Source organism: Lethenteron reissneri, chromosome 5 (assembly GCF_015708825.2).
Source record: "Lethenteron reissneri isolate LAM-NWPU_2019-01 chromosome 5, ASM1570882v1, whole genome shotgun sequence".
NCBI classification, from domain to species: Eukaryota; Metazoa; Chordata; class Hyperoartia; order Petromyzontiformes; family Petromyzontidae; genus Lethenteron; species Lethenteron reissneri.
In genome coordinates this window covers 7,106,207-7,132,918 of record NC_083783.1, presented here as the reverse complement: position 1 = coordinate 7,132,918, position 26,712 = coordinate 7,106,207, and the positions used below count along the sequence as shown (strand labels likewise).

Below are 26,712 nucleotides of genomic sequence, written 5' to 3'. Positions count from 1 at the left end.
AATCAATCAAGAAATGCACCGCGCCACAGGAATGCGGCACTGATGATGAGCGATGATTTCTGAATGACAATCCCCAAATGCCTCGCATTTCACGCCCCATTAGGCGTGGAGATTTACATTCCTCATCCAAGCCGAGACGAAAAACATTCAATTTTGACGATCGGTGCACGTAACCTTTTATGTTGATGTCCTCTTAGTATTTGCAGGAACAATTTGACGATTACTATACTCACATTGTTTGCTCAGGTAGTTTCGCACTCTTAACAGGTAGTCATTAATTGATTTGATCTTTTTTTTTACTCTTCTTGGTTCTTTCGGTAAAGTCACGTAGAAGGGAAATAGTAAAATAATAAAAATAAAACATAATGAAATAATTCTCACGACGTTTCGGCCACAACGCAAGAAGCCGTCCTCAGGTGAAGAACAGGTCTGTCGGAAAGACAGCGTCTGTCAGACCTGTTCTTCACCTGAGGACGGCTGCTTGCATTGTGGCCGAAACGTCGTGAGAATTATTTTATTATGTTTCATTTTTATTATTTTATTATTTCCCTTCTACGTGTGATGACTTTACCGAAAAAACCAAGAAGATGAATCCCTGCAGTCACGAAAGCTTTAAATCGAAACTTTTTTGTTACTGTTCATGAAAGTTCAAAGTATGGTGTAAATAAATATATATTTATGCATCTCTTCAAAATCAAAAAGCTGCCTCGGTCAAATTGACGGATGACTCGAAAAAAAACGACAGGTCAAAGGTTTATTTCTCGAGGCGGTGTGAGTCTCCTGTTTAAAACCCCTTGTCAGCGGTGGAAATTCCACATTCACATGGCGAAGACGGCGAGACTTTATCTTAAAGGTCATCCACTGTTGACCCCTGCACAAAGCCGGTACATTTTTAATGACCCTTGGAGTGATGAATGTATGTACAATTAACTTCTTTACATGTTATCCGCATGTTATCCAACCGCGCCAAACATGTTATCCGCATATTATCCAACCGCGCCAATTGGAGGTGCTGGTGGGGGGGGGGGGGCTAAACACGCACAAAGTATTTACACTATTAGAACCTCATTTGCTAGTAACAAATATGATCATTGGTTTTTATCCTTCTATCTGGCAATAAAACTGACACCTTTTTTTTACAAGGAGTCATGTTTGCATAGACCACAATACCTGCAGCCATAATGCAAACAAAAACACGTTTTTGTTTGCATTATGGCTGCAGGTATTGTGGTCTATGCAAACATGACTCCTTGTAAAAAAAAGGTGTCAGTTTTGTTGCCAATAGAAGGATAAAAACCAATGATCACGCACAAAGTAGTTCTAAAGTCACGGGTTTTCAATCTAGATTTAAAGTGCATCGCTCACAGTGGCTTCCTAAATGTGATGGGCTGAGGATTTGAACTCGCAACCTTTCAATTGGGAGCAGCTCGCTCTGCGGCTGAGCCACCTGGCCGGCTATCATGAAGGCCAACATCGACTGCAATGCGCTGCAGTCATAACCAATGCAAGATGGCCAGGTAATGTGGATGATAAAATGCACTATTTCGCCATATTAACAATTTTCTTCGTGGAGCCTTCCTACTTATACCCGCGGGGCAACAAAACCCCGGCTCAGGATAATGCTGCAATTCCACCGGCGGTTTTATCTGAGCGCAGGAGGGCTGCGACGTATGCAGAAGAGAAAGGGGCATCTGACAAAGTGCGCTTTTCTGCCTACCTGCTTCTGCACCATTTCCCAGAAGACCAAGGGGGGAGAATTTGAAAGACGTTAAAAGAACCAAAATGGCAAAGGCTTCTGCGAGCTAAAGAGTAAACATTTACGCGAGCGTCGCCGTAAATTGGCAACTTCTTCATTTCGCGGAAAATAAAAAAAACCAGCAGCAGCAGCAGCAAGTAAATGACACTAATGACATTATTGCCCCGAGGACTCCCAGATTAATGGATCTTGACGTACACCGTATTTCCAGGGGGTGCATCGCCTGAATATGCGTGCGCGTTTAATGCAGCTGTGGATCAACTGAAGTGCCAATCGCGAGGGAGGCGCTTTGGCGTTGTCGTCTTAAAGTTGCATCAATGGGACCTCCTTTGCCAGTACCAAAATATACTAATAGGGCTTTTCCCCTTTTTTTCTGGAAACAAAACTGACACCTTTTGCAAGGAATCATGCTTACATTAACCACAATACTTGCAGTCAAATGCAAACAAAAAACAATACCTCTGATCATTTATGCATTGTCTTTGAAACTGATTGGTCCACACCAGAGACAGCTTTCTTTGGAGGCCTAGTCTCATATGGTGTTCGACCAGATGACGCCAAAGAAAGCTGTCTCTGGTGTGGACCAATCAGTTTCAAAGACAATGCATAAATTATCAGAGTATTGTTTTTTTTTTGCATTTGACTGCAAGTATTGTGGTTAATGTAAGCATGATTCCTTGCAAAAGGTATCAGTTTTGTTGCCTAGAAAAAAGGGGAAAAATCCTATTAGTACGTCTTAAAGTTGTTCGTTGGCCCTGCTACCCTGTAGCAGTTCGCTGCGGTGCCGCATGGTTGGCCTGAGCTGTGGTGCAAGGAATTAAAAGGGGGACCCCCCCCCCGACCTCGTCTGGCTTCTGCCGCAAATCTTCGCCCCAATCAACTAAAAAAACGCACCTGAAGCCAGAATTCGGGGCTGCATTCACCGGACACCCACACCCCTCGCTTCAATCCCAATGTCTCCCCGCCACCCACGCGTGCCACATCAAGCAATCACAGGCTTAGGCAGCCTCGCTTGCTGACACTGCAGTGGGGCCAATAAGCGACAACGACGCTCCAGCTAACACAAGCAAAACGCAATCGATTGTCCCCTGCCCTGGACAAGCCAGACAGTCGGTGTCATTAACACGTGTAAAAAAAAAAAAACGCGGGGAGGCTTTTGCGCTGCAGGAGATGCCGACCTTTGCGAAACCTAAGAGGTTGCATCGCCTGCGCACTTCGACAACACGTGCCACTGGGCTGAGCCCTCTCCGCGTGCTTACGTTGTTGGAGCGCAGGACGTGCAAGGCCCTGGTGACGTTGTTGAGGGCATGGAGTCGCGACGCGCCGCGCTCCACTGGCTGATGGGAGAGAGAGGAAATCAGTCGTGGGGGGCGGCGGGGGGGGGGCCTCTCGCGAAGACGCTGGGCTCTCTCGCGTGTCGCACCCAGACTTTGTGGCACCACCGCTTCTGTTTTAAATCCTTACCCCCCTTCCAACCCCTTCCAAACATCCCTGATCGCCCCGGAGTGGCACGAGACGTAAACAGAAACGCGAAGACTACGCAGACAATTTTTCGCAAATGCTTCTGCCCCCGTTTAGAAAATTAGAGGGAGAAAGAATCAATCTTGGGAGACTGGCCCTGAGATCGCAAGCCCAACTGGCAGCGGCACGGCACAAGCGACACGGCACAAGCGACACAGCACCTCGAATTAGCACGGTAGGTTCCGTACGGTGCGAAAGAAGTTGACCCTACGTACATTTAAAACGCTTATTGGAGAGATTTGCAGTCCTACCCTCGAAGGCAGCTCTGGTTAATACTTTGGGTGTATCAAGCGTAAAATACTCGACATGCCGTCTGCTTTCCAGTGGACGTTAAATATCCCGCGATGTCACGGTCCTATTTTCTTTGCCACGTTTCAAAATGTAATGGAAATTACTCAATTGCCCCCATACTGCAAAAAACTTGGCAGGACCCTCCTGAAAGAGTTGAGACTCGACGAGGCTTCCTGGGTAAACAATCTTTGTAATTATAATAATAATGATGGTAATCAAGTATAAATGCCAAATACACCAATCGCAACTGATACTTTAAACACCGAAGATATATAAAGAGAGATAAATAATAACACTTCAGGAAGTTATGGAGCTTGGTGGAAGGAGTGCAGGAACGGTCAGAGTTTGGTTCTTTGTGTAGTTTAAAAAAATAAAACACATGCACATATGCGCACACATTCAAGGAGGCAGAGAATGAGGACCGAAAGCCAAATTCCACGATTGTTTCCGGCACCTGTAAATCACACACTAACTCTTTACGCATATGGGATGTGACCTCCGAGAGAGAAAAAAAAAGTCTGAAGTTGATATTTTGCCCAAAACGACATTTCGATTAACATTTCGTAAAACCTTTAAAACACACACATACACACACATATATAATTATTGCACCCACAAAACTTTTTGACCTTTTAACTGAAACCGGTCAATTTTCTTCTCTCCTGTTACTTTTACACAAAGAAAAAACTGTGAATATTCTGTAGGTCACGAGCAGAATAAGGTAAAAAAAAAAACTCGTGTTCTACCCAAAACAAAATAGCACAGCAATAAATTACAATTGATCCAACGACTCCCAATAGCGACTTTCTCATTACGTACGTCTCTACGCAGTCGGGGATTCATTTCCGTCGGGTCTGTCCATGCCCGGCACACCATGTCGCTATGGCTGTAGCAACTGCTCATGTGGCCACATATTCCATCAACCACGGATGATATTTCCATACCGTGTCCAGTATAACCCTCGCTCTGGTCGTTGGCTAAATGGTCACATGCAAACTTATCGAGTCCACTCGCGACCTGGCAAATATTCCACGACCACACCGAGCCGAGCTCGGACGCAGCACGGCAGACGGGCACATCGTTCCATCAATGGAAAATCAACGAATCGCCAAACTGCGACTGTGGTAAGGCCCAGAACCTTCGAGGGCGCCATCCACGTCACACGCCCTGAAGGGTATTGTTGCAATGAATACCAGCGTCTTACTGGTCGCCTTGGATTGGTCGATGGACCTTAACACGTTCAACGATGACATCACCTATGCAAACCGTTGCTTACATTCATAATCAACGTTTTTGGGTTTAGATCGCGTTATGTATAAATGTGTCGTAACCCTCCACCACCCGATACGGCCAATCAGTAAAAAAGTGTCACGTTGACAAAAGACAAATAGTTCACTGCTTTAGCCCACTGGTGTGTTGAAGCGTGAAACCACAACATTTACAATTTTTTGAGTACGACGTTTCGCTGGTAATTGCATCCAGCATCATCGGGCAAATCGCCAGAATAGATGCAATCACCAGCGAAACGTCGTACTCAAAAATTGTAAATGTTGTGGTTTCACGCTTCAACACACCGGTGGGCTAAAGCAGTGAACTATTTGTCTTTTGTCAACGTGACACTTTTTTACTGATTGGCCGTATCGGGTGGTGGATCGTTACGACACATTTATACATAACGCGATCTAAACCCAAAAACGTTGCTTATGAATAATATTAGTCGCGAAAGCCTACGTGTTAAACTGTTGCTTACATGCCGTATGAAAGAAAGTGATCTCTGTGTGCAAGTCTTTTTCTGTGCATTGTGACACTCACCAGTTGGAACCCAACAAGGCCCCCCAGCAACTCTAGGAGTTTTCTACCATCCTGCAGGTCCAAGAACAAGTCTTCGATAGGGTCTCTTCCAGCCTGCATGCACAAGATAAATAACGAAGACAAACATCGCCCCACGTTGCCTTTAACAGATTGATGGGGGCCTTTTAAGGCTGACAAATCACACGGCAACATATTCACACACTGCGCCAAGTACTCACTTCAGGCCGAGTCGACCTAGGGGATGTTAGCCGTGGTCAGGAATCAAACTCTGTGCGCAGTGTTTGCAGCAGCGCAGCACGCTAACCACTGCTGACAACACTCCCCACGGACACACAACAACAACCGCCATTCGCCACTAAGTGGCTGTGAAATCACCACAGTGCTGGTGCCAGGCTATGTGCACGTTAAGGACAAAGATCCCCCGTATAGCCTTAACAGACTGTAGGGGCAAGTGCTGTTAGCGAGCACCTATAAAGGCCGGCACGGCACACGAGGGGGTGGGTGGCCAACACCACGCCCGGCCGCCTTTGTCTCCCTAGTGGCGATGTTTACACATCGCACCAGGTACTCATTTGAGGCTGTGTCGACCTAGGGGAGGCCGTGAGTGGGAATCGAACAGGCACACACACACAATTTGTCCACTTAACCTGCCTAGATTGCTGGGACGCACGTTGCTAGCGGGGCTGCTATTACCGGCACAACAGCACACGAAGCGGGTCAATGGTTAGGCGAGCACCACGCTCAGAGGGTAGTGAAATTAAATAGGTTTGGGGGGGGGGGGATAGGGGGGAAAGTTAGGAGCGGGCGAGAAGTTGGAGGCAGGGCGGTCGTTGCAGCGATGATGTTGTTGTTGCTGAGCTGCGTCGAGATCACGGCGTGCCACCATCGCTCACACCGAGAAGCACGACAAGGCGCTGCCAGCTGGTCATTAACAGCGAGCTCCACATTCACCGCTAAGTAATACACGTTACGCATAATGGGCTGACATGTAAACCATGATTAATTCATTATAAACACGATTTGAGAGCTTTATTAATCCACTCCCTGGATGAAGGATTTCCCACTTGTATCCTTGCTTCTTTCGGTAAAGTCGCGTAGAAGGGAAATAATAAAATAATACAAATGAAATATAATAAAATTAAATTCTCACGACGTTTCGGCCACAATGCAAGCAGCCGTCCTCAGGTGAAGAAACAAAGCTGTCGGAAAGAAGAAACACAGCTCTCTTTCTTCACCTGAGGACGGCTGCTTGCATTGTGGCCAAAACGTCGTGAGATTTTTATTTTATTATGTTTTATTTTTATTATTTCCCTTCTACGTGACTTTACCGAAAGAACCAAGAATATGAATCCCTGCAGTCACAAAAGCTTCACATCGAAAAGATTTCCCACTTCTTTGAAAGTCACATGGGGAGAGGGGGGGGGGGGTGTAGTTGTTTGGCCATATTTCAACATGCTGGTTAATTGCAGGTTGCTGAAGTTTGATGCCCAGGATCAGATCAGAATATATCACTCGCTCCTCATTTCAGCCATGGAATTGGTCCTCGGGTTGAAGTGCAAAGTGCAGTGTCCAGGCTGACCCTAAGGCAGTGGTTCTTAACCTGGGTTCGATCGAACCCCCGGGGCTCGGTGAGTCAGTCTCAGGGGTTCGGCGGAGGTTAAGACACACACCCGACTCATATGATTGTGCACCAGTAAAACATATACCTATGTTTTGAATTTGAAAAAATCATATTTTATTTTTCCACTTAAGAAGGGTTCGCTGAATGCGCATATGAAACTGGTGGGGTTCGGTACCTCCAAAAAGGTTAAGAACCACTGCCCTAAGGTTATACACGGGGACAATTGCCCCGGCTTAAAACACGGCCTCTGTCACCCATCGCCATGCCCAGACAGAGTTTCCTGCCAACAGTTGGGCGCTGACAAGAAGGGACGTTCCAGGCATTCATTTTTATAAATAAGTCTGCCTAGGATGGGCCAGTTGCCCATTGCCAATGACACCCTTGACCAAGAATTCAACAGGGGGCTTCACTGAAAGAGTGCGAGATTAACCTACACGATGGACTGTTGGGGCAAGCGGCAGCAAAAAAAGTATTGAGGCTACGCACGGCACACTAAAAAGGTGGCGAGGCCGACACCATGCGTGGCTTTCCTGCTTTTGTCTGCCCAGTTCTGATGGTTTGCACAAGGCAATAGATACAGTGGTAACTCGGTACACGTCGTTAATTCGTTCCAGAAGGTAGGACCTTATACCGAAAATGACGTAAACCAAACGAATTTTTCCCATAAGAATTAAAGGGAAAGGAAACAATCCGTTGCAGGGTGTAAGAAATGATATTTTATATGGCATATTATACATTAATAGTTTTGCATGAAATAATTTAGATACTAATTAATACTAAAATGCATACATAAATTAAAATAAATGCATAAATTTAAATAAATTGAAATAACATTTTTTTTTTTACGTCACTTTACCTTGCTGAGAGGAGTTGATAGCCTACGAGGATGGTGGTGAGGAAGGGGAGGAGTCATGAACGGGGTCTACGCGGGTAAGCGGTGACTCATCCAAACCCATACAAGTTCTAGCAAGCGCGTCGTATCCCAAGCAAGACGTCGTATCCCAAGCAAGACGTCGTATCCCAAAGCAAGACGTCGTATCCCAAGCAAGACGTCGTATCCCAAAGCAAGACGTCGTATCCCAAAGCAAGACGTCGTATCCCAAAGCAAGACGTCGTATCCCAAAGCAAGACGTCGTATCCCAAGCAAGACATCGTATCCCAAGCAAGGCGTCGTATCCCAAGCAAGACATCGTATCCCAAGCGAGACGTCGTATCCCAAGCAAGGCGTCGTATCCCAAGCAAGGCGTCGTATCCCAAAGCAAGACGTCGTATCCCAAGCAAGACGTCGTATCCCAAGCAAGACGTCGTATCCCAAGCAAGGCGTCGTATCCCAAGCAAGGCGTCGTATCCCAAAGCAAGACGTCGTATCCCAAGCAAGACGTCGTATCCCAAGCAAGACGTCGTATCCCAAGCAAGGCGTCGTATCCCAAGCAAGACGTCGTATCCCAAGCAAGACGTCGTATCCCAAGCAAGACGTCGTATCCCAAGCAAGACGTCGTATCCCAAGCAAGGCGTCGTATCCCAAGCAAGACGTCGTATCCCAAGCAAGACGTCGTATCCCAAGCAAGACGTCGTATCCCAAAGCAAGACGTCGTATCCCAAGCAAGACGTCGTATCCCAAGCAAGGCGTCGTATCCCAAGCAAGACGTCGTATCCCAAGCAAGACGTCGTATCCCAAGCAAGACGTCGTATCCCAAGCAAGACGTCGTATCCCAAGCAAGGCGTCGTATCCCAAGCAAGACGTCGTATCCCAAAGCAAGACGTCGTATCCCAAGCAAGACGTCGTATCCCAAGCAAGGCGTCGTATCCCAAGCAAGACATTTTTTTCGTCAAAACACGCCGTATTCCAAAGCGGTCGTATACCGAGGTATGACTGTACTCATTTAAGGCAGCCGACCTGGGGGAGGACCAAGACTGCTTCAGATATCACTTGCATTGGATGTTAGGGGGCCATCCATAAATGACGTCACGCGATTTTGGACGATTTTTGACCCCCCCCCCCCCCCCTCGTCACACGGCGTCATAAAAAGTCAGACCCCCCCCTCAAATATGACGTCACAAAGCTCTGCCGCCCCCCCCAAACCATATTTCCATTTTGAAAATAAAACATGCTTTAAACTATTGTCACTGTAGTGCGTATTTAATGTGGTGCTGCACTCTAAAGTTGTAGGAGTGTTGTTATAACAATTAGTGTTGTTATAACAATTCTATATTTATTTTAAAGTTGCGCATTTTGATGTGACGTCACATTTCACAAACCCCCTCCCCCCTCGTCACACATCGTTACAAATGCTTGATCCCCCCCCCCACCCCCCAGGTACGTGACGTCATTTATGGACGGCCTCTTAGACCTGGCCGGAAATCAACCCCAGACGACTGGGTTCAAAGTGCAATGAAGGCGCTTCGCATTCACCATCGCACACACGCACATTTTAGGCACACAACCACAGCGATGGAAATAAACCGAAACTAAACGAAGATATTTTTTTTTTACCAGGTAAGGCCCAGCTCTTTTTCACAAGCGGCCTGGCCAAAAGGCATCACTCAATGAAGTGGCTCATCATGCGGAGATGTATAGCAGCCAAATAAACGCGTGTTTCGAAAACGTGTAGGGGAGAAACCGGAGGACCCAGAGCAAAATCCACGCGACCATGGGGAGAACATTTAAACTCCAAATATTACAGGACCTCCTACATACCAGGCGAGGGAGTTAACATCTCGGCATTGCATCCAAAAAAAAATGCACCCACATGGCGACATGCATGGCCTGGCTGCATCCAAACCAAGGCTGCCTCATGTTCCACATTAGACAAGAACCCTTCCCTGATCGCTTGCAACTTTTGAAAGCCATTTATCACGCACATATACGCACTCAAATGCGACAGGCAACAAAGAAAAGCTCTGTGTGATAAAGTGCACGTGGAAAACCCGGTTCGCTACTGCTCCGGTATTGGAGATCAATGGTGCTGCTGCATGTGTGTCCTAGACTTCCTGTATTGTCAAGGCCGCGGTGCAGGGTGCGTGCCCCCATCTCATCTGGTTTTGGACGCCAGCTGCTTAAGGGGGCCGTGTGGAGAGAGCCGTGATGAAGACCAGATGCTGTCTCGCTTTGCGATTCACGCGCAAGGGGGGGGTTGCGGGGGGACACGTGGGAGCATGTGGCCCCAGCATGCGGCCCTAGCATGCAGCAGCAGCAGCGGTCCCAGCATGCAGCAGCAGTGGCGACGGCTGTGGTCCCAGCAAGCAGCAAGAAGCACACATTTTCCGAGGTGGCGTGTCCGGTTTTCCTCCCTGCCGTTTCGCATAAATAGGGCGGGCGGGCGGGCGGGCGGACGGACGGCGAGAGTGGGAACACATGCATCGCCCCCCCCGCCCCTTGCGGCGGTCGATCCTAGAGCAAGCCCCGCCGGGTCAGAGCCCTCGCACTCCGGCGGCGACGACTCCACGGGCTTCATTGACCTTTCCCACAGGTGCCAAACCGAGGAGGCCAGCCTGAGCTGATCACGGCGAACCAGCGGGCAAAGGGGGGCCCCCCGTTAAGTCGCCAACCCCACCAGGCGTAGAAGCCTCGTAGTCGAGTGTATTTGTTTAACCGGGGGAGATCTCAAGAGGCCAAGATAGTCATAACCAGTGATGAACAGTGACAAGTAATCCGTTGTGGTGGAAGCAAAGGCGGGGGCGGCTGTCCCGGGCACCCCTGCTGAGTTGGGAGGGAAGGGGGCAAGCCTGCGACTGAATTGTTGGAAACGGAGCAGTTGGAGGCTCGGATTTTTATTTTTGGGGGCAGGGGGCAGGCGACACCGACTGCACCTTGCCCTGGGCGCTCAGGGGATCGGAGGCACCGGGCCGTCACTGGCTCGGTGCGTCCGTTTCAGCCACCCGCGATTTGAGCTGCGTTCTCACGAGCCCATCTTATCTCGTCCAGATTTATATCGCGTCTTCACCAAAAGGCGCTTTAACCAAAGGGCGCTTTACACAGCAATTACTAAATTGCTCCATGAGATGATAATGGTTTGAAATTAAGAATGGGGTTATTATTAAAAGTGGCAGTGCAGTTTTAGTGGCAGTAGGACAGCTGGGAGTGTTAAGGAGGGGTTGGGAGTATATATAATTAATTTTAATTAACGTAATTATAACGATACAATTTAGCATCTGAACACATGTGGAGGAGAATAGAGATGTGTAATTTTTTTTTATTTGCTCTGTCATACATCCAAAGAGTGTTCGTCACACTGTAAACCATACCAAATCGATTGCTGAACGGGCTGCTGACTACACTTAGGTGCACGGTTTAGTCACTGGCTGCTGAACCCAGAGTTGAACCCAGAGTTGAACCCAGAGTTGAACCCAGAGTTGAACCCAGAGTTGAACCCAGAGTTGAACCCAGAGTTGAACCCAGAGTTGAACCCAGAGCTGAACCCAGAGCTGAACCCAGAGTTGAACCCAGAGTTGAACCCAGAGTTGAACCCAGAGTTGAACCCAGAGTTGAACCCAGAGTTGAACCCAGGTCCTCAGGGGCGCCTGCATAGTGCACCAAATCCCGGGCCACACCAGCCATCTACATTTTACTAAATCAAGCGCCATAATCATTATTTTAATTTTTGCCACTCTTAAAATGTGGCTAATTTAAATGGACATTTACTCATTTGGGTCGGCGAAACATTTCCAGCATCATTTACATCAACAAAATACTGTATATATTACACATTTCAGAGACACCAAATCGCAGTTAAGTTAGCGCTGCCCCAACAGACACCCTTGCTGGCCCTTGGCTCCAACGACTGCCTTGCATGGCGTCAAGAGAGATGGCAACAATGCGTACACCACCCCCCCCCCCTTCTTGCGATGCGTTCTTTCGGCCGATCTGCAAAACGTCGGACAATCACGGCGGCACAACCAGAAAAAGCAACGGAGGGGCTGTGTGGTGGCAGCAGCGCGACTGCAAACAAACAAACAAGATAAGCGCAGAAAATATAAGAGGCTCTCACTTTAAATTTCGATTTAAAGCTTTCGTGATTGCAGGGATTCATATTCTTGGTTATTTCGGTAAAGTCACGTAGAAGGGAAATAATAAAATAAAAAAAATAAAACTTAATAAAATATAATTCTCACGACATTTCGGCCACAACACAAGCAGCCATCCTCAGGTGAAGAACAGCTGTCGGAAAGACAGCGTCCCAATGAAATTCACGACGTTTCGGCCACAACACAATGAAAGAAACAAGAATATGGGCTCTCACCTTTGCCAGCTGCGAGTTGATCCATTTGGTGAAGGTCTTTCTCTGCACGCCCACCCGCTCATCTGGATGACAAACAACAACAAGACAGGTAAGCACTGGCAACAGCCTTGCAGTGTACCAAGCATGCACGTGCACATATGTACAGCCCTGTTGGCAATCAACTGCTGGATGAAGGCCTCCCCAATCCCCCCACCCCGCGTGGGTTCTTGGGACCGTATTTCAAACTTGCTGGTCAGTCTCGGTTGGCGAAGGCAGGATGGAGAGGGGGGGAAACCACAGACGCAGGAGCACAGAAGCACAGTCCAACAATCGATTCTGCTGTACTGGCCCTTGCCGCTCACACCGTAGCACACACTCCCACAGCCGCCTATGACAAAAAGTTTGCACATACGTCGGTCGCCCATCCAAGCACTATCCGGGCTCAAGTCCGCTTAGCTTCTGAGAGCTAAACGCAAATCGGGCGCATTTCGGGTGATTCGGTCAGAGGCTTCGTGACAAAACGAACAAGAATCCCACTTGATCGACTAAGAGCGGAGCTTTTCCATAGATCTGGGCCCTCTCTAGAGCATATTGACGTGTACGCTCCGGCTCCGAAACAAACAAATAAAAGTTAGCATGACAAGAGAGTGGGTGGGGGGATTCCGGCCACGACATTCGAGCACACGGTCTCACACGCTGCTTGCAGATTACACGCGGCCATGGGGCAGGGCAGCAACGAAGCACACAACCGAGAAGAAAAGTTAAATAAACGGCCAGTGAATGTACGTCGCTCAGCACACCACGTGACGTTGCCCATGCGGTCGCTCGTTCAAGAGACGGCGAACATCTGGCAGCGCTGCTTCTGCCGCAGTTGACGAATTTCGAACTTGGTGAAGAAAACTGGGGGGTGGTTCCTCCCCATCCTTCTGCCAAACTCGCTTTAAACACTCGGACACGTCCGCGCGTGTGTGTGTGTGTGTTGCGATGTATCGTGTGGCACACACGCCCTTCGCGGAGAAAAGAATTAAGCATTCTCCGTGCCGAGTGTTGCTGCATTCACGCCAGAGTTGGTCTCTGCACCCCCCCCTTCTCCCTTGCATATTTTATTTATTAGTCACGATTAAGAGGCGGGGGGGGGGGGGTTAACGGTTCGAATCAAGAGTCGAATGTATATTTTCTCCTATTCTGGCCACTGTGACCAAGATCACCGGGAATGCGCCCCACGTCTGATCAGCACTCGGAAGCCAAGCAGAGTTTCAACCTGCACAGAGTTGCTCGGACCGGTGACCATCATTGCGTGGAAAATTGTCATCGGAAGCTGCGGCGTTGTGGTGTTGTACTTCTATGCTCCCGCATCTCGTCACAGTTCCTATGATCACACTGTTTCATTGCTTTCATGGCTTTATTTTGGTGATTTCGAAAAGTGTATTGGTTTGGCCATGTTTGTTTGTTGTAGTACAGAGTTAGACTGATGGCCTTAATCTAAGTTGTCTTGTGGTTGTTGTTGTTGTTGTTTGACTTGCATCCCACTGGGATTTTTGCACACAGCGTTGGTGTACGGTGATTTTTTCCTGCAATGTTTTGCTGTCTTATCCTGGATTTCTGTTTGCACTTAGTCACATATTCACTTTAAGATGTTTTTTGTTCATGTTTTTTGTTTGTTGCGGTTGCACCCGATTCAAGAGCCGAATGTCTCACAGGGCTCTACCTAATCAATGAACTTGAAACTTGCTCCCCACCTTCACCAACGCCAGAGTTGGTGAAGTATGGCCAATCAGCCACCGCGACCGATATGGCGTGCGGCGGTTTCCTCGCGCAGCGGACTTGACAAGTTTTGGCTGTACGTGCAATGTGTAATCACCACAAAATGTAGTGGCAAACAGGGGGTAATGCAAACCCGTTGCTACAAAATGTAATAGGAATATAACACGGTCTGCTATTTCACACGATTTTAGGCGACGACATCGGAAGCGTGTGAACCAAGTCTTCAAGACTACGAATGAATCGATGCACATCGTGGACACGCATACTCTGGCACGGAAGGCACATGCCAAAGCTATGTGTGTGTGTGGAGCGGTAGTGTAGCGGCCGGGTGTGGTGTTGGCCACCAACCCCCTTTGTGAGCCATGCCGGCCTTCATTAGGTGCTCACTAACAGGACTTGCCCCAACAGTCTGCTCAGGCTACACGGGGAATCTTTGTTTTTTGTCTGTGTGTAGCGGTTAGCACGCTGCTCTGAACCCGGCGACCCGGCCAACACCGGTGACGATTATTTAAACCGCGTCCTGGGCCTCCCCTAGGTCGACTCAGCCTCAAATGAGTAACTGGTGCGGTGTACACATCGCCACTGGGAAGACAAAGGCGGCCGGGCGCGATGTTGGCTACCCACCACCTCGTGTGCCGTGCCGGCCTTCATTAGGTGCTACCTCGCTAACAGCACTTGCCCCAACAGTCTGTTAAAGCTACACGGGGATCTTTGTCTACCATGGAACTATTTAGACCCCCCCCCCCCCCCCTGCGATTCGGAAAGGCCAAGTTACTGAGACTAGCGAGAAATAGGCGGTTATACAACGTGGACATCACGGCACATAAATGTTTGCAGCCGGGAGCCCCAAATGTTAATAGAGCGGAAGAAAAGCGACGCCTGAGTAGAGCTTGGATTACTTTGGAACAATGGGCAGTGTATATTGTAGTGGCACGCATCATAACAGTTTGAAATGCGGCTTAAATATATCGCTCTATATTTCTTTCCTGTGCACAAGCCTACAGTTTACGCAGTTAGCATAGCCAATAAGACTATTGGGACGAGGCCAGTTGTCAAGCACCGATCAACCTGGACTAATGGACATCTGTGAGCAAGGAACTTTATAGCTCATTGGATTCCCCCAGTATAAAGAACGATTCCCATTCGGATTATTAGAGAGCCAACATTCAATGTACAAAAGACAGAAATCCTTCATGTAGCCTCCATAGGCTGTTGGGGAAAGTGATGTTAGCGAGCACCTATTAGGGCTAACCTGGCACGCAAGGATGGAGTGTGGTCAGCACCACGCCCAGCCACCTTTGTCTCCCCAGTGCTCATGGCTACACACACCGCTTCAGGGACTTGGTTCAGAAATGTGCCACCGATGTTTGCGAAGCGTGGGGATCTAACAACGCGCTAACCACTGCACTGCTACTCGCACACAGACAAGAGGATGTATGCACTCACGTGGACCAATGCCCACATTAGCCATGCACCGCCCACATTACCCATGCACCACCCACAAACAAAGGCAAAGGCACCCCCCCCGTATAGCCTGTAACAGACTGTTGGGGCAAGTGCTGATAGCGAGCACCTATGAAGGCCGTCATGGCACACAAGGGGGTTGTGTGACCAGCACCACGCCCGACCGCCTTCGTCTCCCCAGTGGCGATGTTTACACACCGCACCAACTACTAATTTGAGACTGAGTCGACCTAGGGGAAGCCCAGATAATCATCACCTGGTGTTGGCCGTCAAAGGGAATTTAAAGCGGGTCACAGGGTTCGAAGCGCAGCGGCGCTAACCGCGACACTGCCGCTCGACACCACCCACACAAACATCAAGACAAAAACACACGCAAACTGCAACCACACCACCCACTGCAAGCAGAAGCCAGAATTACCCCCAGAGAAGCCCCAATGCCTTTTGTGTCGTGAAAGATCCTTTATTCTAACCGGCGTGCAAGAGAACCACTTAAAATTCTATGAGACCGAGAACCCCGTTTTCGTTTGTTGTTTTTAAAATCACGAAATCTTGAAAATTGTGGGAGGTCTTTCTGTGATGTATGGGTGCGTGCGTCGCTGTCTCTGAAATGGAAACATTCCTGCGCTGGTGAAATCCTATCAAACTGCACCGCGCGGGGAAAAACATGCAATATTTCATTAGCGTGCGGGGTTCGTAAGCAAAAGTCCTGCACGGCATTCCAGAGCAAGAAAATATAATGGCCAGATCCTTACGTAATTTATTCTCGCGAGGAGATGGTATTTACTGTGGCCAGTGGAATGTCATTGAGTCCATAGGGCAGCCCATTTGTTTTGCTTGTCACATCAAGGAATACATCTGCTAAAACAATCAAGATATCACGAAGATATTTCTAAATACATGCAATTTTCGTTTTTTTTTTTTTACAGTGAAAAGCATGGCTATATAAACCGTTGCTGTTGTTATTTGTTACTGTAAACTTTTAACTGCCAGTCCTTTGTCAATCCATTGCTGGATTAAGGCCTCCCCATGCCACGTAACTCAAGGGCGCTTTAACCCATACTTTGCTACACTGGTCAATGTGGGCTGGTCAGAGGCGAGCCGTGGGATGAGCTCGGATATCTACTCGGCAATTCATCCCACCATGGCCTCGAACTCAGTGTTGCACCACCATCGGGCATGGGTTTTGTCCCATGCAAGACCCCTCCTGATGAGGAATCATGAGACTTATTTGGGGCTTTTCCTGGATAAATAACCTGGCATTAGTGGCTCCCCAAAAGCTCTGCATTGTGAGCGTCTGAATGGAGCGGTAACAAACCCAAGATTCCACTGAACTCAGATGCTAAAAAAGCATCTCCTAGCATAACATGATAAAGCGACAAAAAAAAGACTCCCATGTTTATCGTCACCTCTGCCTTACGAAAATAATAATTAGCTGTGATGGAGGGCTCAAGTTCAGCCGAGTCTGTCCAGATTGGCGACGTGGAAAGTATTACCACAACCGAGGTATGACAAATATCCAATTAGCACGGTTGGCTGCGTACGGTGTGAAATAAGTTCAAAATTACATACACACATCTCGATATGGCTGTGGCTATGGAGTATGGGCGCCAACTCCAGTTCACTGGTAATAGGTTTTGACCCTTTTATCTGGCACCAAAACTGATACCTTTATACAAGGGATCATGTTTGCAATAACCACAAACACAAGCAGTCAAAATGCAAACAAAAAGAGACAACTCTGATAATGATATGCACCGTCCTTGAAATTGATTGGTCCACACCCGAGACGGCTTTTCTTAGAGCCTAGTCTCCACTGGTGTTGGACCAGATTACACCAAAAAGTGTACAACTCAAAAACAGCGCACTATCAGAGTATTGAAAGCTCGGGGTAAGCATTTACACTATGAGACCTCCTTTATCAGTGGCAAAATATAGTAGTAGGTTTTTACCCTTTAAACTGGTACAAAAACTGACACCTCCCTCGCCACTTCTGTCCACTCAGCAGTATAAGGTGGGTAACACCAAAGCGAGTCGATTGGCAACTGTGTGGTGGGGTAAAGTGTGGGTACTCGCACTTCTTCAAAAGACACCTGGCCAGCGTGGTTGAAGGGGACAAAGTACACCATCGTCTAAACGAGGCTCTTCTAGAGCTCCCTATCGCCCAAGGGTCAGCTGCCAAAAAGACATGGGCCATTTTTTTAAATCGAATTTGGTTTAAAAAAAAAACCCTAACAATTTTTCAAGAGCAGCAATTTCATGCGAACACGAGAAGGTGGTCTCTTAATAACGTCACGAGGCAGTCCTTAAAAGAGCAGCATGCGGCTCGAGCCGAGGCCTTCCCACCAGCAGTGACGCGAGGGCAAGCAATTGCCAGCGCCGCAGCTTTACACGTAAGCGAAAAAACACATTTCGGGCGGCACCTAAGCCTTTGATTTTTGCTTGTAAGCAATCGCTGACGGCCCCCCCCCTCCGCCCCCCTCCCCCTCGAATGGTCTTACTACAAGAATTTGGACGTTGGGCTTCCAAAAGAAAAGTTGAGTTTGTTTCCCCGTGGTATTTTTTTTAAATAAAAATTATTTTCTCCCGCACCGGTCCGACCTTCCCAGTGCAATCCCCCCCGCCGCTGCAGCCGATGAGGCAGCCCCAGGCGCACCGAGCGCTACCCCCCATCCCTCCGGGGGGGCACCAGTGTAAACATGCTGCTGCTGCTGGAGCAGCGAAAATAAATGGCTGTAACACTTCCCGAAATTACATAAACGTAGCCTTTGTGCGAGCGAGCGAGCGCCAGAAAAATGACGGAATTACGTTAACTGCCTCTTCGTGTCGGAGCTGAGTTATACGGCCAGGGGGAAATTAATAGTTTTTTTTACGTAGCATCGACATTCGAGCTACGAACACAAAAGTTTCATGAAGGTAGCCATCGTCCGTTGTTCGTGTGGTGGTTAGCGCGCTGCGCCACGAACCCGGCGACCCCAGTTCGATTCCCGCTCACGGTCAACACCGGTGGCGATTATCTGAACCGATCATGGGCCTCATCTAGGTTGACTCAGCCTCAGATGAGTACCTGGTGCGGTGTTGTAAACATCGCCACTGGGGAGACAAAGGCGGTCCGGCGTGGTTCTGGCCACCCACCCCCTCGTGTTCTGTCCCGGCCTTCATAGGTGCTCGCTAACAGCACTTGCCCCAACAGTCAGCTATAGGCTACACGTGGGAATCCGTCTTACGTATCACTACGGAGGGCCTTGATGTGTTGCTCACTGTCCATGGAACTCCTTTTCCCCAGCGTTGTTCACAACATGGAGACGAGGGCAGTGATTTAAGTCCACTTCGAGTCGTGTTTTACTCTCACTCGTTTTGAGTTCTCTAAATTACCTTTAGACGGACACTTCGTTTCTTTTCCCTCCCCTGGGCGAAAAGCAAATTTACTTACAGCGCTTTGAGTAGCTTGCAGAAGGGCGCTTTATAAAATGTAATTTAATTAAATCTTGACTTAAAGCTTTCGTGACTGCATGATTTCATATTCTTGGGATATTTCGAAACGTCGTGATTTGTTTTATTTTATTTCTAACTACGTGAATTTACCGAAAGAACCAAGCGAGTATGGATTCCTGCAGTCACGAAAGCTTCAAATCAAGATTCACGTAGAGCGGTTCAAAGAAGAACCTATCTTCGTGACTTTACCGAAATATCCAAAGAATATCTATTCTATTACTTTCATTATCGACTTAGCCCAAGCTGCCGTCTTAATGATATACCAATGAGCGATACCTTTATTGACACGCTGCACGCCATCAGCTCGGTGGTTTAGAGGCATCCGGTTCGGATCAACGACTCGAGACGAAAGGGAGGCATAAGAGGGGTTTGGTGGATCGCACCGATCTTTGAAACTCTCAAAGCCACCGGGGGGGGGGGGCACGGAGGTGGTCACGAGGTGGCAGGACAGCAATCTGCGGGTGTGGACCGTGGACGTACGCCCTGGGCTATTCTTTTTAAATCCTTTATATCAAGTTCACTTGCTTGCGCGCTTACGACCGTGCAAATCTTTCGGTCGTTTTTTAACCCACTTTCCGTGATCCAATCGAGCTGACATTTTGCACACAAACTCGTTGTGCGTGACAATTTATTTTCGTGAAAATTCTTTCCCAAAATTTTACACTTTTTAGGATTTTTTTTTAGATTTAATCACCAATTGCTTAATGGTGGCAGGCAATCATCTGACCCATAGGTGGCAGCCATCTCAAGCCAGAGGACGAGAGGACTCTAGCCGCCACGCATATAAAGGATTTATAGTGAAAACCTTAGTTTTTACGGGTTATAATTTTAGGTTTCAGGCCACGCAAAAAAAGTTGAAACGAAACGTGGCACGCACACACTGCCAGGATTAAGTAAACTAACAAGCCCATCATCAGCATTTTACTCCACGTGGGGTTGCAATCCCCGGCGTGATGTTATCGATGGCCTTCGAGGGCGGTCTCTTTCTGCACTCACCCTACTACTTAAGCTGCAAGAGAGGAGAAAAAAAACAAATCGATAAAGCATAGCACCCACAGCTCACGAATCTGACGACGCACGGGTTTGCTTCGCAGCAAACGCTTCTCCATTCTGAACAGGAGAAAGCCCGAGCATACCCCGCACGCCACACCCCCCACCCTCACCCCAGCTTCTCATTGTATCAATCACGTGAATGCAGTTTGCATTTCGAGCACTCTGGATTTCTAACCAAGTAACGAAAATATGCAGCGGTAGTCGACGGGAGCCCAGCTCGATATCGTCACCTTTTCCTCTGGCACTCTGTGCCTGGTTCTGCGTCTCCAACACAATATCCTCCTCCCCTCTCTATTAAATCACTTATCGTCTTGCGCGGACACAATACCTCACTGTACTCGACAGAATCCAACGTTGATGGACGATCCAGCCCCTCGCAGATTCCACTACAGTCGCCTTGCTCAGCGACGGACCATCACCTCATTGTCACTCTTCTATTGCTACTGCCATTGCTGCCGTTCCCGTGATCATCACTCAGTGCATCCGGCACCCGATGCCGATGATTCAGGGACTAGACTGACAGTTTTGGCTCAGTTTAAACACTTAGGCTTTCGCGGCCAATTGCATCCATGAGGTTTTTTTTTTGGGGTGGGGGCGGGTGGTTAGAGCACGTAGCGGTGTTCAAATCACCATACCCGCAAGGCCAATATTCCTTCCGTTTACAATTCTTTCCTCGCACTTTTCCAACTCCTTCATGGAATTCAAGACGGGCTCGAAGCTCCGAACCTGCTGAGAATTTTTAGGGCCCCTTTGGACCCGTGCTTGGCAACCGCCATGAAATAAAAAAAAGATTATAATTTACCTAACGCGGCCCTGGAAAGTAGTGGACCCTACGAAAAAACGGCTCGATATCCAAGGGGCCTCTCCTGCCACAGAGTCGCGGTTGACAGCACCAAAGCCAGCGGACACGCACCCTAAAAAAATCGCTCCTTTTCGCACGGTGTCACTTTCACTCGTTAAGGACCATCGCAAAGGATGTTTGGGGGGGGGGGGGACATTGGATCCCACCTCAGGAACCTGAACTCTGCGAGTTCAATTTAAACCGATTCACGCTCAAATAGCGTATATACGAATCGTGTTAAGTTACCACCCCAGTGTAAATCCACTGCTGGATGAAGGCTTCTCCATGTCCCCCGTCAGTTGTGGGGGTTGTTTGACTATACTTCACCACGCTGGTCAGCACGCGGGTTTGGTGAAGAGGGGGTCAGGACCGGTTCACTCGGCAACACCGATGTTGGCCACGGCCTGGAATCGAACATGAATCACTCTGTGGAGAGTGCAGCGCGCTAGTGACTGCATCACCGCTCCAGAGTACGGATTGCGTTTAAGGAGAGGTTGTCTTGGACTTTTAACTAATGCTAATGGCACGATAACTAAAACCTTCAGAGAGCTGCCTTTTGTAGAGAATTAACACGAAAGCGAATTAGTGCATATAAATACAATAAATAAATCCCTTGCGCAGTTTAAGCCATGTTTTCAAAGATGTTACCATTCACATTTTAAGTCTTTAAAGAATGTCAAACCCAGGGTATGTATGTAGGGATGCATGGATACAGACTTAAACCGATTCATTTGCTCATACACTGTAGCATGAAATCGTCCACGTAAGAATATTTTATTTTTATTCTGTAAATTAACTTCATTATCCTAGCCATAATAAATGTAAACTGTACAGTTTATTGTCGTTCCCCTGCACCTGCGATTATCATGGTTGGTTACGTACAGTGCGCGAAAGAAAGTTCAACATTCAAATCATACAAATAATATAAACAAGATGCTAAAAACGAAGAAAACAAATCTATTTTTATTTGGACTGAAACCCCCAAATCATGGACAATTCAGATCCACCACACCGGTTATGTACATCGACTCTGCTATACAGCACACAAATCAAAACGATAACTCGTACATTATGAACCAAGCCTGTTAATTCCTGGTATTACTGCCACTCAATGTGGGTGGAATATCCTTTCTTGTTCTATTTGTCCACTCATTGATATCGGCTGGACCCTCATATCCACGTCCACTCCAGTCCTACAACATCCTGGTTCGCCACTTGGAACAAGCCCTCTCCACACTCGTGACATTTCTCCTCATGTGGTTTTCGTACATAACGCAATGCAAAAGTAATACACTTACTCAAAGTATGCCTTCACATATGTAAAAAAAGTGATTTTTTTTTCCATCTCTCATCGAATAAAAAAAATCAAGATCTACTCTGTTGGCGAAAAGTTGCAGCCCTGCAAGTACTTGGACATGCCACTGCTGGCTGAAGGGCCTGCACTAGGATGGAAAACCTCTCCAAAGGATGCTATTTGGCCTACTCTTCCATTCTGGCCAGACTCTTGGAAGAGGTGCATGCGACCCGGCGGCCGGACAAGAGGGCGAGGTGATTTCAAGAAACCTACGCATCATTTTCATCTGCTGTGACAGGAGGTCGAAATGAACCTCCTCCTCCTCCTTCTGGAGCACACACCCAGCGTGCTCGCCGTTAACACGCGGCGCCAGCATCCGGTGAATATATAGAACGGATGGCTAAACATTAATCGATCTTAATAAATTATTACAGTGGGACATTGCGACGTCAGCACAAGCCTGCAATCACGGACAGCAAAACACAATGGGCCATGCCGCTTTGGTCGCAAATTGACAAACCAAATTACTTCAATTAGAATGTGGAATTTCACCGCGCATTATTGAATGGCGGGAAATTACAAAAGGCTTAACGATTGAAATGTTGCCGCTGGCTTAGCATTTACAGCGTATATACAAAATTGCACAAACTAAAAATAATATCTATTCATCGCGCAGTTTTTTTCTACTTTCTCATCGATAGAACCTATTATTTTTTAAATGCTACCCAACACAGCGTTGCTCGTTGCACGTTAACAGAGCGGCGTTTGTCTACCGCACGTGGACTGGAGGAAAGATCGGCCGAGCGTGGCCCCCCATGTCCGAGTCGCGACAAACGAGGTCGGCAAAATCGGCAAAACGAGCAAATGAAGAAGTAAAAAAAAAACAGGTCGACGTCGAGCGAATTTGACGGCCGTACATTTTTGAAAAGCGCCAGAAACTCCGCCGGTTTTTTGTTGTTGTTTAAAGTGCGCACAGAACGCAACGACACAACGCGCGCTGGCTTCTCTACTCACCGCACAGCAGAGACATCTGCTTAGAGCCGTCAGCAAGGGAACGACGCCTGAGTCAAGCTCTCACAGTGCAAAGCACCACCACCACCACACAACCACGGAGCAGTAGTAGGAGGAGGAGGGAACGAAGAAAAAAAACCGTTCTTTTATTTCCGTCCCTTTTTACTCTCACAACAAGGCTTATAGCCCTCATGCTGAGGCTCCGCTCAAGTATGGAGCTGTCGTGGGGGGTGGAGGAGGGGGGGGGGGTGCCCCCTTGCTGCTGCCTCAACGACCGCCGCGGCTGCACGGAGCGTTCAAAAATTAAACGGCCGCAAGCATGGACAGGAAATAAATTAATCACCGTGAACAACACAATGCCCCCTGCTGTTCCCGTTCCAACCCCTGGTCAAGAGTTTGCAGCGCGTTCGAAGCGTGTGCTTCGTCTGCTTTATCCGCCCGCGTTCTCCTTCGGCGAACAAACCCCCCACCCCACCCCCCACAACTTTGGAGGTCGTTGCTAAAGGCAATTTTTGGAGCAGGGGCTGACCACCGGACACCCCTCTGAGAAAAGTGGTGCATTCTGCCTCCTTGCGGTGCCTCTGCCTGGTCACAAGAGCCCCCTAACACCACACTCCCACACACACCCCCCCCCACCAAGCTGAATTGCCATGGGGGCGAGTTTTTTGGTTTTACACCTCGCTAAATTTTCACCAGAATAACAAAAGATTGCCAAAGCTCTCCGAGCGGGGCTCAGAGCACGCACGGTGTTTACAGCACGCGCGAGTCACTGGACATCTGTGAAAGAGCAGCTTCAGAGCTCACCACGATGCCTCCAGTCTAAATGACGATACGGGATTTGACTAACGTGTGCGATTATTAAAAAGAAAAGTTCCTAGTGAACACAGCCAATTGTTGGCGTAATTGCAACCACTGGAGGCCCAACCGTTCCGGGTCTGACTGGGATCCCCACCACTTTCAATTTTAGACAAAGGCGCGTCTGGGGGTGGGAGGGAGGGGGTGTCCCTCTATGTGTATGTGTGTGCACTCCGAAATGCGCGACATGAAAACAGAGAGAGAGAGAGCGAGCTTCTCGTGTGTTGCAGGAAGAGAGAGAGGCCCCAACTGCGTATCTCCTCTCCCTGCCGACAAAGCGAGAGTCGCGAGCCACTTTGTTCCCTATCGGGTCGGAGGATGTGGTTTCAAGGGTCTTCAAGCTACTTTATAGGAGTGCTTCAATATCAGTACTAACAACAAAAAGGGGTAAAGGCGCAGACCTGCAATTGCTTGCTCACACCACTGCTGGCAGAGGCGGGGGGGGGGGGGGTGCTCTTGATGATGAGCGAACTGGAGGGTGTTTTGGTCTACTCTTCCACATATACAACCGCGCGCGACCTGCCCGTTCGGACAACTTGCGGCGACTCCAATTATACTGCTGGGTGGGGACAGGAGGCGCGCGGGCAGGGATTTTGAGAAACTCACGCTGCTGTTTCACAACTGCAGAAGCAAGGAGATCGCACCGAACCGGCCACGTTCTGCATCGTAAAACCCCAGCGGTTCGCCAACCACCACCGCAGCGCGCGGGAGCTCTCGGGGTTAATAAAGTATGCGGGCAATGTCAGCCGCAAAGAGCGTGCAATTAATTACAACACCCGAGAGAGAAGTTGTTTTTCGGTAAATAATTCTCTCGATGATCTTACGGAGCGCGCAACTGTAAAGCATTCACGGTGAGAGAGTGGGGGTGCTCCCCTCGTACAGCAACAATGAAACGAACAAAAAAAAACCGACATGCAGCCGGTGCTGGATACGGCGGTTCTTTAAACACGAGATGAATAATGCAGCTTGCACCGCAGAACCTTAAGCCACACTTTATTAGCATGCGTGACATTTTTAAAGAGCATAACACATGGGAATCCACAGCAATGATTGAAACGCTGACACAGGCCATATTTTCATCACAGAGCATGTTTTCATTTAAAATGCAATTAATTTACAGAGTCTTATATATTTCATTGATTTAATAATTGATGCCATTCCATGGCACTACCTTCAAATGTAAATATGACATACACACACTAAACAAATTGCTTGCAAAGGGAAAGCAGATTGGCTGCACGAACAATGCGTTGTTCTAATTCTAATTTCCGAAACCACGCAAAGCGCACACACACTGATCATTTGTTCGAGACTACCGTTCCAGAATGCGAGCCCGTGCATGCATCACAGACACACATGCACAGCCAGACCGACTGTGGGCGCAAGAGCTGTTTGCGAGCACGTATTAAAACCAGTATAGGGCACAGGATTTGGGGAGAAGGGGGGGGGGGTTGTGTGGGTAGCATCGTGCCTGGCCACCTTTCTTTCCCCAGTGCCTTTGACGACACCGCACCGTGATATCATTCAAGGCCGAGCCGTGGGAAGTGCCCAGGACCGATCAAGATACACGCCACCGATTTGAGCATCGGCCAGGAATCGAACCCAGTCGACCGGGTTTGCAGTCCAGTTGCGCTAACCATTGCACTACCGCTCCCTCACAGAGGGGGGGGGGGGGAACACACGCGCACACGCGCAACGACAACACCCGCCTAGGAAACTCACGTCGACCGCTCGCGCTGTCACCGGGCGCCGCCGTCATAAATCTCCTCCCCCAGGAGTCGTCCACATCCGACGCGGCCGCCGAACTGGAAACGCAGCAGAACCGATCCCTAACCGTGCCGTCGCCGTCACCGCCGCCGCCATCGTCGGCATCACCACCCCCGGAGACGGGTTGCCGCTGCTGCCGCTGCTGCTGCTGCTGCTCACACATTCTCCACTCGAGCACCGCAACGCATTTCGTGCGGGTAGCGCGCCCCACGTGCCGTGGCTTGGCTGGGGGAGGGGGGGTGGTGGGGGCAGCAGCGCGAGATCGGTTCAAACGCTCGCGCTCGAACCGATAACGCGCGCGTGCTCGTTGTGCCGAAAGCTGTGGAGGGGGGGGGGGGGGAGGACAACGACGCTGGCCGTGGCGCGTGCGGCCGGGGGCGGTGACGCCGACGGGATCGTTGCACGCGCCCCCCCACCCCCACAGCCACCCCCACAGTCACCACCGACAGCTGCGGATCTAAAGATAGCGCAGCGCAGAGCGGCGCGATGGGCCGCGCCGCGCCGCGCCGCGCGTCGCACGGGGGAGGCATCGGTCAGGATTGAAAACGCCTCGAACGAAAAGGGCGCGGAGTGACACCCGTCGCTCACTTCGGGATGCACGCCCAGGGGGGTACGTAAGCGCTGGTGGTGGAGTGCGAAGCGAGTTCGGTTCCCGGCCACGGTAAAAAAACAAAAAAACTATAAAAAAAAAAAACTAAAAAAAACTATAAAAAAACTAAAAAATAAATCGGCATCTGAATCGGCCTTGCAAGTTCCCTCCGCCGCGAGGTTTGCCACCTCTGCAATACAAAACAGAAACCGGGACATTCCATGGGCAGGAGGATATCTCACAATCCCGGGAGGAGGAGGAGAAGTACAAACAAAAATACATCATCTTGGACTGTGTCTTATTACGGAAAAACCGGGACTTGTTCAAATGGCCTTCACAGCCTTAAGGAGATTTTTTCCTCG

General features: G+C 48.9%; 1 protein-coding gene across 2 annotated transcripts in view; it reads right to left on the bottom strand.

The window, feature by feature from the left end:
• The window catches only part of LOC133351870 (dystrophin-like), a 325,976-nt gene extending 299,940 nt beyond the window's left edge, over positions 1 to 26,036 (bottom strand). For both annotated transcript variants that reach the window (XR_009756234.1, XR_009756232.1), the window contains exons 1-4: positions 25,717 to 26,036; positions 12,242 to 12,303; positions 5,381 to 5,473; positions 3,016 to 3,093 (exon numbers count right to left, since the gene is read on the bottom strand). The gene's annotated coding sequence lies outside the window, so the exon portion shown is untranslated. The remainder of the gene's footprint in view (positions 1 to 3,015; positions 3,094 to 5,380; positions 5,474 to 12,241; positions 12,304 to 25,716) is intronic.
• Positions 26,037 to 26,712: the final 676 nt, after the last annotated feature.